This window comes from Morus notabilis, unplaced genomic scaffold, assembly GCF_000414095.1.
Source record: "Morus notabilis unplaced genomic scaffold, ASM41409v2 Scaffold41, whole genome shotgun sequence".
In the NCBI taxonomy this organism is placed as follows: domain Eukaryota; kingdom Viridiplantae; phylum Streptophyta; class Magnoliopsida; order Rosales; family Moraceae; genus Morus; species Morus notabilis.
In genome coordinates, this window is record NW_010357497.1 from 223,978 (window position 1) to 238,909 (window position 14,932).

A 14,932-nucleotide genomic window follows, 5' to 3' on the forward strand; every position below is an offset into this window, starting at 1 on the left:
ATTGATTCTCTAATGGACAGTGATTCATAAAACACATTCATGAATCGGAGCTTTTACTGGTCCAAGTACTAAATCAACCCTCAAGAGAATTATTTATCTACTTCTTTCTTAAGAATGAATGGATTCCATCTCGTGTAATAACATTCCCGGCTACCTACTTCATCATGTCTCTAAAATACAAGGAATAGGATTCAGGATCTCAGAATCCGTACCGAGTAAATCAAAAGACATAAATCCATAAATAGGAGTCTGTTAAGAACTCAGGATTAAGATTATTCTATATATGACCATCGGTAGACTAAATTAGAATTTCTATACTTAACAGAAATTATTAGAAATTCATATTGTGTCTGTGTCCTTATTTCACATAATCTCATTATGCGAAATACACTCATTCAATATCTCACCATATTAACAGTGCGGATAACACCGTTCCATTCTAAATGGGAATGACATGTATTAATAATGTTTTAATTAAAGATTCTGAACTTTAATTAAATTTATTATGAATATTGCTTTTTGATTATTATCCTTAAACATTATCCTCTCGTATATAACACTTATATACAATGTTTAAGGTTACATAAATAATCACAGAATTTTTATTGATATTCATAAAATATTCACAAATATATACACATAAAATGATGAATAAACTATTTTATTAAATAAATAATAAATATCCTATTACATCTTATGCTTCTAGGATATCATTCCCAACAAAAATTAGGCCAAGCCGCACTGTGCGGGTTAAGAAAACTTTAGACCGTAACATTCTCATAAGCCCACAAACCCGTAATCTGTCGGGTGACCTCGGGTAGGCTCAGGTTACTCGGGTTGACAGGCTTGGAAACTTTTTCAATTATCACAATATGCATAAAGCAATGGTGATCTCAAGGACCACATGATCACTTTTTAATCAATTAATATGTGCTGTTGCGGAAGGAATCATTATCAAACAGAACATGTCTTTCCTTCAAAAAGGGGTCTAAATGCAAGGTGAACAATTAAAACACACACTTTGAAATCAAATACTTCCAAAAATGACAAATTCAGTATTTTGAAGAGAAAAAAAGTTGTAAGAGAAATAAGAAAAATCATATCTTTTTAGCGAGACATTGGTAAAATCACAAAGCTAATTATAAGGTGTCTAATTAACAATTACACAAATCCACCATCCACAAATTTACCCTCTTTATGTTGTGTTTGGAATATTTTTAACAATTACACAAATCCACCATCCACAGAATTAAGAATAAACAAGAATTATTTAAAGACTCAACCCTTTATGTTGTGTTCGGAAGATTTTTAAACTTATTATCATTACGGTTGGGCATTATTTTACCTATCTTTTGAACATGTTCGGCTAGGTAGGAGTACCTCGGGTTCATGCAATCCCACCCCGCGTCCCTGCTCGCACAGTGCGAGTTGGGCATAATTAAAATTAAAAATTAAATAAAAAATTAAAAACCCGTGATTTTCGAGTATGGTCGGGTTAGCTCGGCCAGGTTCGTCGGGTCTGGGTGATTTCTAAAAGCCCTATCGGGCCCTTTGTATAAATAGACTAAGTAAAAAGTGTTTTTAAGTAAATAAACCACAAAAAAAATAAATTGAGTAAATAGGCCAACTTCCACATCAGCTATTCCACGTCATCAATAACCGACCGATCAGACTAAGAACAGACCAAGAACCGACCACCAGACCAAGAACCGACCACCAGATCAAGAACAGACCAAGAACCAACCACCAGACCAAGAACCGACTGACCAGACCAAGAACAAACCAAGAACCGACCACCAGACCAAGAATAGACCACCAGACCAAGAACCGACCACCAGATCAAGAACAGACCAAGAACCGATCGACCAGACCAAGAACAAACCAATAACAAACTCTAATAAAACAATAAAAACATACATTTTTACATATTTTTTGATTTTTTAGGTATCAATAACCATTGTAATTTATAAAATAGAAAAAAATATTAGTAAAAAGAGAAAAAACCAAGAACAGACCAAGATGTTCTTAGTCTGTTCTTAGTTTTTTCATTTTTTACCAATTATTTTTTTCTTTAATAAATTAAATATATTTCCAATCTTCGGGACTAGTTCGAAGCTTTCCAAAAAAAAAACATCATTGTCTATTATTGGTCAAGTGTTGTCAGTTTTTGGTCAGTTTTTGGTCTGTTCTTAGTATGTTCTTGATTTTTTAATATTTTACCAATTTTTTTCTCTTTTATAAATTAAATGTCTCTCCAATCTTCAGGACTAGTTCGAAACTTTCAAAAAAGAAAAACACATCACTGGCTATTCTTGGTCAAGTGTTGTCGGTTCTTGGTCTGTTCTTACTTTTTTCTTTTTTTACCAAAATTTTTTTCTCTTTTATAAATTAAATGTCTCTCCAATCTTTTGGACTAGTTCGAAGCTTTTCAAAAAAAAAAAAACAACTTCATTGTCTATTCGTGGTCAAGTCTTATCGGTTCTTGGTCTATTCTTGGCCTGTTCTTGGTTTTTTAATATTTTACCAAATTTTTTTTCTCTTTTATAAATTAAATATCTCTCCAATTTTCGGGACTAGTTCGAAGCTTTCCAAAAAAAAAAAACAACATCATTGTCTATTCTTGGTAAAGTGTTGTCGGTTATTGGTCTGTTCTTGGTCTGTTCTTAGTATGTTCTTGGTTTTTTAATATTTTATCAAAATTTTTTTTCTCTTTTATATATTAAATATCTCTCCAATCTTCAGGACTAGTTCGAAGCTTTCCAAAAAAAAAACAACAACATCATTGTCTATTCTTGGTCAAGTGTTGTCGGTTCTTGGTCTGTTCCTAGTCTGTTTTTGGTTTTTTAATATTTTACCAATTTTTTTTCTTTTATAAATTAAATGTCTCTCCAATCTTCAGGACTAGTTCGAAGCTTTCAAAAAAAAAAACACATCACTGGCTATTCTTGGTCAAGTGTTGTCGGTTCTTAGTCTGTTATTGGTTTTTTCTTTTTTTACTAAATTTTTTCTCTTTTATAAATTAAATGTCTCTCCTATCTTTGGGACTAGTTCGAAGCTTTCAAAAAAAAAACATCATTGTCTATTCTTGGTCAAGTGTTGTCGGTTCTTAGTCTGTTATTGGTTTTTTCTTTTTTTACTAAATTTTTTCTCTTTTATAAATTAAATGTCTCTCCTATCTTTGGGACTAGTTCGAAGCTTTCAAAAAAAAAACATCATTGTCTATTCTTGGTCAAGTGTTGTCGGTTCTTAGTCTGTTATTGGTTTTTTCTTTTTTTACTAAATTTTTTCTCTTTTATAAATTAAATGTCTCTCCTATCTTTGGGACTAGTTCGAAGCTTTCAAAAAAAAAACATCATTGTCTATTCTTGGTCAAGTGTTGTCGGTTCTTAGTCTGTTATTGGTTTTTTCTTTTTTTACTAAATTTTTTCTCTTTTATAAATTAAATGTCTCTCCTATCTTTGGGACTAGTTCGAAGCTTTCAAAAAAAAAACATCATTGTCTATTCTTGGTCAAGTGTTGTCGGTTCTTAGTCTGTTATTGGTTTTTTCTTTTTTTACTAAATTTTTTCTCTTTTATAAATTAAATGTCTCTCCTATCTTTGGGACTAGTTCGAAGCTTTCAAAAAAAAAACATCATTGTCTATTCTTGGTCAAGTGTTGTCGGTTCTTGGTCTGTTCTTGGTTTTTCTTTTTTTATCAAATTTTTTTATCTTTTATAAATTAAATGTCTCTCCTATCTTTGGGACTAGTTCGAAGCTTTCAAAAAAAAAACATCATTGTCTATTCTTGATTAAGTGTTGTCGATTCTTGGTCTGTTCTTGGTTTTTTCTTTTTTTACCAAATTTTTTTCTCTTTTATAAATTACAATGGTTATTCATACCCAAAAAATCAAAATATATGTAAAAATGTATGTTTTTAATATTTTATTAGAGTTTATTATTGGTCTGTTCTTAGTCTGGTCGGTCGGTTCTTGGTTTGGTGTTCGGTTCTTGGTCTGTTCTTGGTCTGGTGGTCTATTATTGGTCTGGTGGTCGGTTCTTGGTTTGTTCTTGGTCTGGTCGGTTGGTTCTTGGTTTGTTCTTAGTCTGCTCTTGGTCTGGTGGTCAGTTCTTGGTCTGTTCTTGGTCTGGTGGTCGGTTCTTGGTCTGTTCTTGGTTTGGTGGTCAGTTCTTGGTCTGTTCTTAGTTTGGTGGTTGGTTCTTGGGGTGGAAATGGTCGGTCGGCGTTGGGGTTGGTCGGTCGGCGTTCGAGAGAGTCAGGTTGGAGTTCTGGAGGGTCGGTCGGCGTTCGGGATGGTCAGTCGGTGTTCGTGAGGATCAGTCGGCATTTGGGAAAGGTCGTTCAACGTTGGGGTGGTCGGTGAGAACCAGAGGAGAGAGAGAGAGGAAAAGGGGTATGGGCATGGAAGGAAAAAGAAAAAAAAAAGGGTCAGTTAGGGTGAGAATCTGTTCAATTTTAAGAAAAAAAAATTAAAATGTACACATAAATTAAAATGTGGTCTATTTTTTAACACGTAAAATACACGTCAATGATTTTTTGTTATGAAAAAAAATAGTCTAGATCCCCAATTTCTATTTTCTTCCGGTCTCTTTCATCCAAATTTCTCAGCTCTCTCTCTCTTTTTCCCCATTTTCGCTCTCTCTGTCCCTCTCTCCTCTCTCTCTCTCTCTCTGCGTGGAAGCTTCATCGACAGATCTAGTTAGATTCGCGCCGATGACCATCGTCTCTCTCCTCTATTCTCTCCGTGTCGAATCAATGCCCCGGAGCCGTGCCTCCTTCACGTCATAGATCTGAAAATCACCGTTATTTTCTCTCCTCTGGATATGATCAAACAGTTTGGGCATGGAGGTAACAGAAATCCATTTACGTATTCTCGTTTACTGTTTTTAACCAAAACACCGATGCTGAAAATGGCCAAAATGGCCAAAATGGGCGCAGACCCATTTTTTTCCACTCTCTCTCTCTCACGGCATCTTTCCTTCCCTGCCTGTCAATCAGTCTTGTCTCACTTTTTTCTTCTTTTCTCTGATGAAGGATGATAGAGGTCTTGTACTCCTTATAACGCCCGTAAGAAGATCAACCCTAATTTTCTGTCTCGATTTCTGAGCACCAATTTCTCTCTCCGTTTCTGACTCTGAACATCAATTTCTTGCGAGAACCCTCGCTTTCCTTCCCCTGTTTTTGCGATGTTCGCTGCAGCCGTTGATTCGTCGTTAACGTCTCTGTCGTCTCTTTAAGGTGAGACTCTCTGTACTGCGGTTTTGTTGGGGGTTCTTTTGGTACTACAGACCAGAGAGTTCTGTTTGTGTACAAGATAAAAAAAAAAAAGAAACAATGTTTTTTTTTTTCTCTTCTTTTTTTATTTGCGATTATTGGACTCTTTTTCCTTCAGTTTTTGTTTTCATCATGAATAGGTTTCTAGCTTGTAGAAAAATGGGTGTTAGAGCGCCTCAAACAGCCTTGGGTTGTTTATTCCCTCCAGGTATGCAATGATTTTTTTTGCTCGTTTTCTTAAGATTGGCATCATGAATAGGTTGCCTCATGGTGATATCTCATGCAATCTGAACATGTGATGTTTGTTTGTTGCTCCTTTTCATAAGAAAAAAGTAGAAGAAAATTAACAGTCCTTTAGAGGGGTAGGGTTGGTTATTACAATGTTTCGTATGGACTCTTTTTCCTTGTTCAGTGGCTGAATTTGATTATTTTTGTTAATGGTTTTAATAATAGGCTAATAGTTTAGTGGTTCACATTGTTTCTGTGGTTGCTTTTCTACATGGGCGTGTGTTTATCTCTGTTTGGTCTTTCTGCCTTCTTGTAATAGTCCCGTATGGCTGTAGAATAACTATTCTTTTCCTTTTGTAGTTGGAGCCTATCTGTGGAACCATGGTGTCATTTACAAATAGTTGGACTGATCTTTATTTTCTTTTGGGTTTTTTTAACCTGCTGATGCTCTTTCAATGTGCTAGATATATGTATTTATCTACAATATAATTTTTTTCTTCTATTTTATGGCAGATCGGTTCATTCTTTATTCTTTGCAACTCTAGAAGTTGAGGAGATATCAGGTTCAAAACCAGCGGAAGTGCACAACTGGGGGTTGGTTTTAGCAACATATGTAACGTTCATCATTGGATATGATTTTTTGTTTATTTTTGCTGGAGAAATTTTATTTCGAGGGAGGTTTTGATTATGATGAAAAAAAGGAAGTGGAAGAGGGAAAATGAGCTTTTTTTACCTTCCTATTTTTTTGTTCCCCCCCTCCCCCCTCTTTTTCCCTCTCTCTTTAAAAGTCTATATGATATCTTATTTGTGATATAAGAAAAAAGTGCACGTTGTTTTACTCTCCTTGTGTGTTCTCTCACAGATCAATCCAAGTTTCCTTCAGCAATTTTTCCAATCTAAAACTGACTTTTCTTTGATTTTTTTTTTGTTTTTTGTTTTTCCTTTTCAAGTGTCTAGTGTCTCAGAACAATTTGTTCACTTTTTCTTGTTTCCAACTATTTGTATATCCAAAATGGATTACATATAAAGTTATTTGCTTGTTATCAATGGACTTGTATTATGTTTATATTATGGTATTTTGAATTCTAAATCTTTTATGAATTTCTAATCAGTTAGTTTCTAAAATGATAATAAACTATGGCCAGTTGAGAAGCTCTATTTATTTTTACAAAGTCTTGGATGCTTTTTTCTCTTTCAGGTTCGCACTTCTACCCTCACTTCTTTCTTCTATTTTTTGGATTTTTCTGTTGTAGGTTTGGATTTGTGCTGCGATTGTTTATTTAATTGTCCTGATTTTGGGGTTTGGATTGCTGTTGCGATTCTTGCTTTAATTTTGTTTAGAAATTTGGTTCATATTATTTTTGTTAATTTGGATTTCTTTGTGTGCAATTTTTGGATCTCTTGAAACCCTATAATGAAGGCCAAATGTTCTAATGGCCGCTTCTTTTGTTGCCTGCTCTGTCTCTTTTCTCTTTCCTTGTTATTGTTCGACCTTTGCCTATTTGGGTTTTCATATTTGCCTACTTTCTTCTTCTCTCTTTTGGATGGCTGAGACAACGTCACCTGCATTGTTGGATTAGTGCTGCGACTGTTTCCTTAATTCCGTTCTGAAATTTGGTTCTGATTTTGAGGTTTGGATTGCTGTTATGATGCTTGCTTTAATTTTGTTAAGAAATTTGGTTTCAGATTATTTTTGTTATTTTGGATCTCTTGAAACCCTATAATGAAAGCCAAATTTTCTAGGGTGCTTTCTTTTGTTGCCTGCTCTGTTTCTTTTTTCTTGCCTTTCTTGTTATTGTTGGACCTTGCCTATTTTGGTTTTCTTACTTGCCTGATTTCTTCCTCTCCCTTTTGGATGGTTGAGACAACGTCACCTGTGTTGTTGTAGTGATTTCAAAAGCCTCCAATGTTGAGTGTGGAATCAAATAAGTTGCTTTTATTTATATTCTGGTTTGCACTTCTCTTCTCTCTTCATATGCTTTTTTTATTTTGTTGAAATTTGTGATTTTGTATTTGTTTTTCATTTTGTTTGCTGTTTTTATTTGGTTCCATTTACTCTTACTACCTCCTTGTTATTGAATTATTGGTTGTAACAAAACATTTGGATTTTGTAAACCGTAAAAAGAAAATCCAAAGTGATCAAAGTTGACTATCTGCCTAATCATTCTTGTATCACCTATTTACTCATTCTGATTTGTTGTGTAAATTGTAAGGTTCTTAATTGGTGTCTTTAATCATGTGATCCTTTTTTTTTACTTCTATTTCCAGTGGATTGATCTCTTTTTGAATGTGTGTTCTCAAAGTTAGCTATTTTTCAACTCTTTTTTCTCTTTGGTGCTAATCAATTTTGGAACACATATTTTTTAGTATTCTCTTCTCTTAGTTTTTTCCCCACTCTATTCTCTTCTTACTACAACAGAATGGACTTTTAATAACTTTTAGTTATAGCGTTTTTGAAAAACTACTATTAAAACTTATTTTGCTTGAATTTAAAGCGTTTCAAAAGAAGTTATTTTCAATATATATATATATATATATTAAAAAATCATGGAATATTTTGGTGGTAATGTTTTATATATTTATATATATATATATATTAAAATTTAATTTGGTGAAATTCCCTAAATTTTCAGGTATTGAAAATTACTTCCCCAAATTTTCAAATTTTCGCTCACTCATTCTGCCTCTTTATTTTTTTTCTGCTTTTACTATAATACGCATACGAGCAAAAGCTTCCCCCACTTTCACTCATTTTTCACTCCTCCACGCTCATTTTCTTCGTCATTTTTTCACTCCACGCTTCTTTTCTTCTTCATTTTTTTGTTCCACGCCGAAGTGAAACTAGGGCTTCTTCTCTCTATCGCCGCTCCTTCTTTTCTCTCCACCGCCGCTCCTTCTCTTCATGGTGACCCTCGCTTTCTCTCAAAAGTCACCCGCTGCTCCTCCTTCTTTCCTTCAGATTCGGCCTTTGGGAAGTCAGATTTCTTGCAAGGCCGCAGCTCCGTTTCAGGTATTTCCCCTGTCCATTCTACTTTATGCCATCCAGGCCTTCCCGATCCCATTTACCAAATCCCCACTTGGATTCTCCAAATCGGCCCTTTTCCGTAATGGGTTCTCTTTACAATCATATGTTCTTCTTGGATTTTTCATAAACTCTTGTTCTTCGAGTATTTACGCAAGAGCAGCCACGGAGAAGAGTCTCTATGACTTCACTATAAAGGTATTTGTTTCGTGAAAAAGCTCGTTCCTTTGTACTCTATTGTTTAATTTAAATTTGTTAATCTGAATCTAGGTAAAGGTGATTGTGAGGTTTCTGAGCCGTGTTCGGTTTACAGTCGCAGGCCATCTCTACTCCCCATGTCTCCGTTCTCTTGTCGGCGGTTTCCTCCACTCCTTCGCGGCCTCCAAGATTGTCTGCTGCTTCAGGTGCTGTTTGATTTTTTTTAATTGTGTGTAATTGGCTTAAGGGCCCGTTTAGTTCGCTGATTCGAGTTTTTAATTTGAGGTGAGATGTGATTTTATGTGAGCTTTTTACTGTAGTAAAAAAGTTAGACGTGACTATTTCTGAGAACTTTTTACTGTAGCAAAACTTGAATTCTAAACTCGAATCAGTGAAATGAACGAAACCTAAATAAAAACTAAAGGTTGAATTATATTCTGAAATACTTCTTTATTTTCAACAAAAATTGCTCGGTAACCAAAAAGGTTCACAAACTTTTCTCAGACAACTTCAATTTCAAATTGGTAACTATAAATCTCACGTTTCAATCTGATAAAGCACAACTCGAATCCACGCCAATTATTAAGATCCCGTTCATTTCACTGATTTGAGTTTAGAATTCGAATTTTGTTACAGTAAAAAGCTCTCAGAAACAGTCACATTTAACTTTTTTGCTATAGTAAAAAGCTCTCACATAAAGTCACATCTCAACTCGAATTAAAAACTCAAATCAGCATATTAAACAGACTCAAAGCAAAAAACCTAACAAACATCAGGGTATTTTTCTAGGATGTGTACAGTTTCTGCATTCTAGCACACTAAAAAGACAACATCGAGGAAACAAGAACACCAAGAAGAAAACACCAGAACAACAACTATGGTAAATCCTCTATGCTAATCACTTTACTAGATAGCCAAAAAAATTTATAATTTGGAAACTGAGGTATTATTCATGTTTGTTGCCAAATCACCAGTAGCTCTTTTCAACCCAAAATCAACAGACTACTTTCAATGATTGTGATTATGCTCGAATTCCTCCATAAAAACTCCTTATCCCTGCCATGTAGCCTGAAAACTCGGATAGCATGGCATCTATTCTCAATGAACCGATAATAAACCCTGCATATATATGTAAATATATATATATATATCATTTAAATAAGATGAATAATAAAACAAACGTATTAAGTACACTTTTACCTGTTCAAAAGATCCTGATAACTTGTATGAGTATATTGTCATTGAAATCCTTGGAGCTAACTTCAGAATGTGCATCATCATCATCTTCTTCCTCTTCTTTTCCATGTCCTCTTCTTCTAACTCCTCTATGTCCTCCACGTCCTCTTCTTCCAAATCCTCCATGTCCTCTTCTATGTCATCCTCCTCCTCTCCATCTCCCCATGATTATGATGTTCAAAGAAATCTTCTATAAACTTGTAATGAACTGCTTACGTGACCGTTACTTAAATACTAAATTTTAAACTTAACATAAAATACTTAAATTTGTGGAATAATTTTTTTTAATAATATTTCTCAAAATGAATGAGTGATTTCGTAAAACATATTAAACATGATTTCATAAAACATTTCATAGCCTCGATTAAAACATCTTACAATGATATTAAATTTAATACCGTTATAAATTTGTATTTCAACTTCGCCTATCCGCTTGTATAGTCAGTCCCAAGCCCGGGTAAAAGAGGGTTGCGGTAAGTTAATGGCCAGCGTAAAAATAAGTCACTCTCATAGATTTCACTTACATAGAATCTTGTTGTTGTTGTTGTATAAATTCGTATTTCAAATACTTTGTCAATCCTTTCCGAAATTGATCTTAAACATTTCCTTATTTGAAATTTCATGTACTTGTTGCACGAGCTACAGAAACATTTTAAATCTTAAAATTTTTTAGACTGAGATTATAAATATTATAATCTCTGTCTTCAATAATAATATACATACATGACTATGTTAAAACATGCTTGCTTGAAGACTAGTTAATCGTATATACATAATTTAATTCAAAGTTACTGCGGAAGATTTATTCGTGAGCGGTATCCATTCCTATCTTTATCATTCATCTGCCATTCGCCACTACCCGTCAAGAGTTGCTGATAGGTTTCTTACCTACAAACATAAACATATCTGAATGAGTTTTCGTTCAGCAAGTAAGAACTATATCTCGGAGGTTGGTATGGCACTCAATTTCGTTCTTATAAGTTTCACTGGACTTATTAATGAGTATGCAGTATGGCATGACATCGCATACTCTAACACAATGGAATGTATTATGAATTTATCTGGTTATACATAAGGGGCCCAAGTGTTTGTACCAGTTGCACGCAATCATCAGGAAGTTAGGGTTTGTGAAGGTCCCTAACAATACCGTGATCATACTAATCAAAATGCCTCCCTCGCGGAGGATTCTGAATTTGTACTGAAATTGAATATCTCCCTCGCGGAGTCTTAATTAACTCCTTCGCGGAGGTTGGTTTGACACCCTTAATTGAACTTATTTGTTCCACTTGTCTTATTGTGTGTATGCAATATGGTATATTACTGCATAACATCACATTCATGAACATACTTATACTGAACATACGATGAGTACGCAAATATAATTTAATTATCATCGTTTAACATCTCAAATAGCATATAGCATACTGAGTCATAGACATAGTATTTCTCATCAAAGAATATCATAAGATAACATGGCATAACATTGATCATGCATCTTTATAGTTTTCATAAATCGTGTGAAAACACTTTAATTTAAAAACCGCAGTTTTCATACTGTAGGCGAGATTCCTACTTACCTAGATTCTAGTAAAGCAGAATCCTGTACTCGTCCAGATATACTATCCTCTACTGCTAAGTTTTGTAAAGGAACACCCATTAAGAGTGTGGGATTAACATTTCGTATGCTATATTTATTTAGCATGGCCATAAAAGAATTAAATCATTTCTTATAACGTATTTATCCTTTTTATTAAAGATCGTAAAAATATGTAATTTCTATTATAAAGATTAATTAAATCCTCATAATTCTGTCTTTCTTAATTGCCTTTATAAATTTGTACTAAGTTGATAATTAACTAATTAATTAATTATTTTATCCATATAATAAGTCTAATAATTTAGTTAATTAATTTTAATAATTAATAAACCTTCTTATTTAAATACTAAGTCTATATAATTTAGTTATTTAGTTAATTTTAATAATTAATTAAATTCCTTAACTATATTCTAAGTCTAAGATAATTTAATTAATTAAATTATTATCCATAGGTTAAAAGAACAGTGCATTGAGGAAGTGGACGCTTTCACTCTTCATTGGATTCTGTATCCGTTTCTTCTTTGTACATTGGTTTTACAGACTTGCTCTCCTCATCAACATTTTTCATTTTCACGTGCACCATTTCCATTGTTTTCCTGCCATTAACAACCTGATTCTCGGGAGTCGGGACTCTCCTCACCTTTATCCCATGCCTTGTTTTTTCATTACACACCAGAGGATTTTTGATAAAACATTAACAACTGCAGTGAAATGTACCTTGCAGGTCTTTGGTATTAGAAACTATTAAGATTTTAATAAGATTATGGAGACAAATAGTGTTTTCATATTGATAGCATTGAATCCAAGTCATTATGTAGAAATTGCAAAAAAGGCTGGGTCTTTGTACGATAAGAACTCATATCAGTATTATATCTTTGAACTATTAGTCTGATCAAAATCACATCAAAATAATAAAGTATGTATATTAAATAGTTTTAAATAAAAGTATGGTTATTGAAAATTAGGGATGGTAACAGGATGGAGTGGGGCGGGAAATGATTTCTCGTTTCTATCCCTACTCCCATCCCGAATTATTGTCCTACATCCGCACCCCATTCGAGATGGATCCCTATTCTCATGAGGATTATTGCTATCTCTATTAAAAAATAGAACCTATAGTGCATTTCACCTTCACTACAATAAACCTATATGATGTAGCGGAAGGAAGATTTTTGCTTTTTCCCATTTTTGCTAAGCTTCCACTACATCACTACCGGTTGAACATAGTTCTAAAACATCAGTGTCATAGCTGTTTAGGAAAACTATGAACAAGTCTGACGGTTTATAACCTTGCTCTACATTGGGGTATTTTTCGTATTTCCTGCCATAGAATTCACCATGCAATTCGCTTCTTTATAACGAGTTAACCAACAATATAAGGAAAACTATCTGAACAGGATTGAGAAAGAATCGTGTATTGAATGAATGAATTGTCAAAATCACTAAAACAGTAAAACTAATGTAACTACCTATTTATACATAAGTTACATAGAGCTACTGAAACTTGTAGAATAAGCTTTACTACAGAAACTTATACTAGAAGCTTTGTAAACAATATCGTATACTAGAAGCTTTGTAAAGCTTGCTCAGAAAGCTAAGGCCATATAACTAAGGTTTCTTAACAGCCCCCCTCAAACTTAAAGTAGTTAGATCATCGACTTTAAGTTTGCTTTGTATAAGACCAGACACTAAGCTTGAAATGGCTTTAGTGAAGACATCTGTCAGTTGATCAATAGCTGGTACATGTCGAACTTCTATCTGCTTCCTCATGACCTTCTCTCGAACAAAGTATAGATCCAATTCTATATGCTTGGTTCTAGCATGTAGAACTGGGTTGGCTGCTAGATGGACTGTGTTCAGATTGTCACACCAGATTATTGGTGTCTTATGTGGCTGAAAATTTAGTTCACTTAGAAGAGATTGCAACCAAGATATCTCTGCCACCACACTAGCCAAACTCCGGTATTCAGCCTCGGTAGACGATCTAGACATTGTATGTTGCTTCTTCGATTGCCAGGATATCAAGTTAGAACCAAGAAATACACAGAACCTTGAGGTGGATCTTCTATTATCAGCATTCGAAGCCCAATCTGCATCACAAAATGCAACTAGATCTAAGTTTTTTGCAGAACACTGTCTCAAGTGTAGACCATAGTCAATTGTGCCAGCTAGATACCGTAGAATTCTTTTCACTGTTTTCCAATGAGCCTCTAATGGTGTTTGCATAAATTGGCAAACCTTGTTCACACTATAGGAGATCTCAGGTCTTGTGATTGTCACATACTGTAAAACACCTACTTCACTTATATATAACTGAACATTACTCACATGGTCACTTCCAAAAGAAGTCAGTTTTTGCCCTGTGGTCATGGGGGCTGAAGCACTCTTGGCATATTGCACCTTTGTTCTACACAGCAAATCTGTGATGTACTTTTTCTGAGACAAGTGAAGACCTCTAGACGTCCTTGTAACTTGTATTCCAAGGTAATAGTCAATCTCTCCAAGATCTTTGAGAGCAAATTCAGCATTAAGCTTGTTGGTTAACCCTTGGACAGCTGATTCATTACTGCATGTGACCAAAATATCATCCACATAGACTAGAATGTAAAGACTCTATTGTGATGTAACTTGAATGAAAAGTGATTGATCTGAATTGGCTGAACGGAAACCAAGTTTGAGTAATGCTTTGTGAAGTTTGTCAAACCATGCCCTTGGAGCCTGCTTCAAACCATAGAGAGACTTGTGCAACTTACATACCAGACTTGGATGATGTTGATCAACAAAACTGGAAGGTTGGTCCATGTACACTTCCTCCTGTAAATCCCCATTTAAAAACGCATTGTTCACATCAAGTTGCCTCACACTCCACTGTATATTTAATGTTAGAGTAAGAATGACTCGAACAGTGGTAGGTTTGACTACTAGGCTGAATGTTCCTGTGAAATCAAAACATGCCACCTGATGAAACCCTTTAGCAACAAGTCGTGCCTTGTATTTGTTTATACTGCCATCTGGATTTTCCTTTACTCTAAAAACCCGCTTGCAACCAATTGCTTTCCTCATCTGGATTTTCCTATACTCTAAAAACCCACTTGCAACCAATTGCTTTCCTCCTAGAAGGTAAAGAAACAAGGCTCCATGTATTATTCCTCTGAAGAGCCAATAATTCATCTGTTATAACCTGTTTCCAGTGTGTAGCGGCAAGCGCCTCATCAACAGTACCAGGCTCTTTTGTTGGACCTTGCCTATTTTGGTTTTCTTGCTTGATTTCTTCCTCTCTCTTTTGGGTGGTTGAGACAACGTCACCTGTGTTATTGGAGTGATTTCAAAAGCCTCCACTGTTGAGTGTGGAATCAAATAAGTTGCTTTTATTTATAT

General features: G+C 34.5%; 2 long non-coding RNA genes across 2 annotated transcripts; both read left to right on the plus strand.

Annotated features, from left to right (window-relative positions):
• The first annotated feature begins 4,632 nt into the window (after positions 1 to 4,632).
• On the plus strand, positions 4,633 to 6,373 carry LOC112093225. Its single transcript, XR_002902955.1, has 4 exons — positions 4,633 to 4,847; positions 5,034 to 5,237; positions 5,414 to 5,481; positions 6,015 to 6,373. It is a non-coding gene; the product is annotated as an uncharacterized LOC112093225 (long non-coding RNA).
• A 2,270-nt stretch (positions 6,374 to 8,643) lies between these two features.
• LOC112093230 lies at positions 8,644 to 9,595 on the plus strand. Its single transcript, XR_002902956.1, has 3 exons — positions 8,644 to 8,721; positions 8,837 to 8,927; positions 9,511 to 9,595. It is a non-coding gene; the product is annotated as an uncharacterized LOC112093230 (long non-coding RNA).
• Positions 9,596 to 14,932: the final 5,337 nt, after the last annotated feature.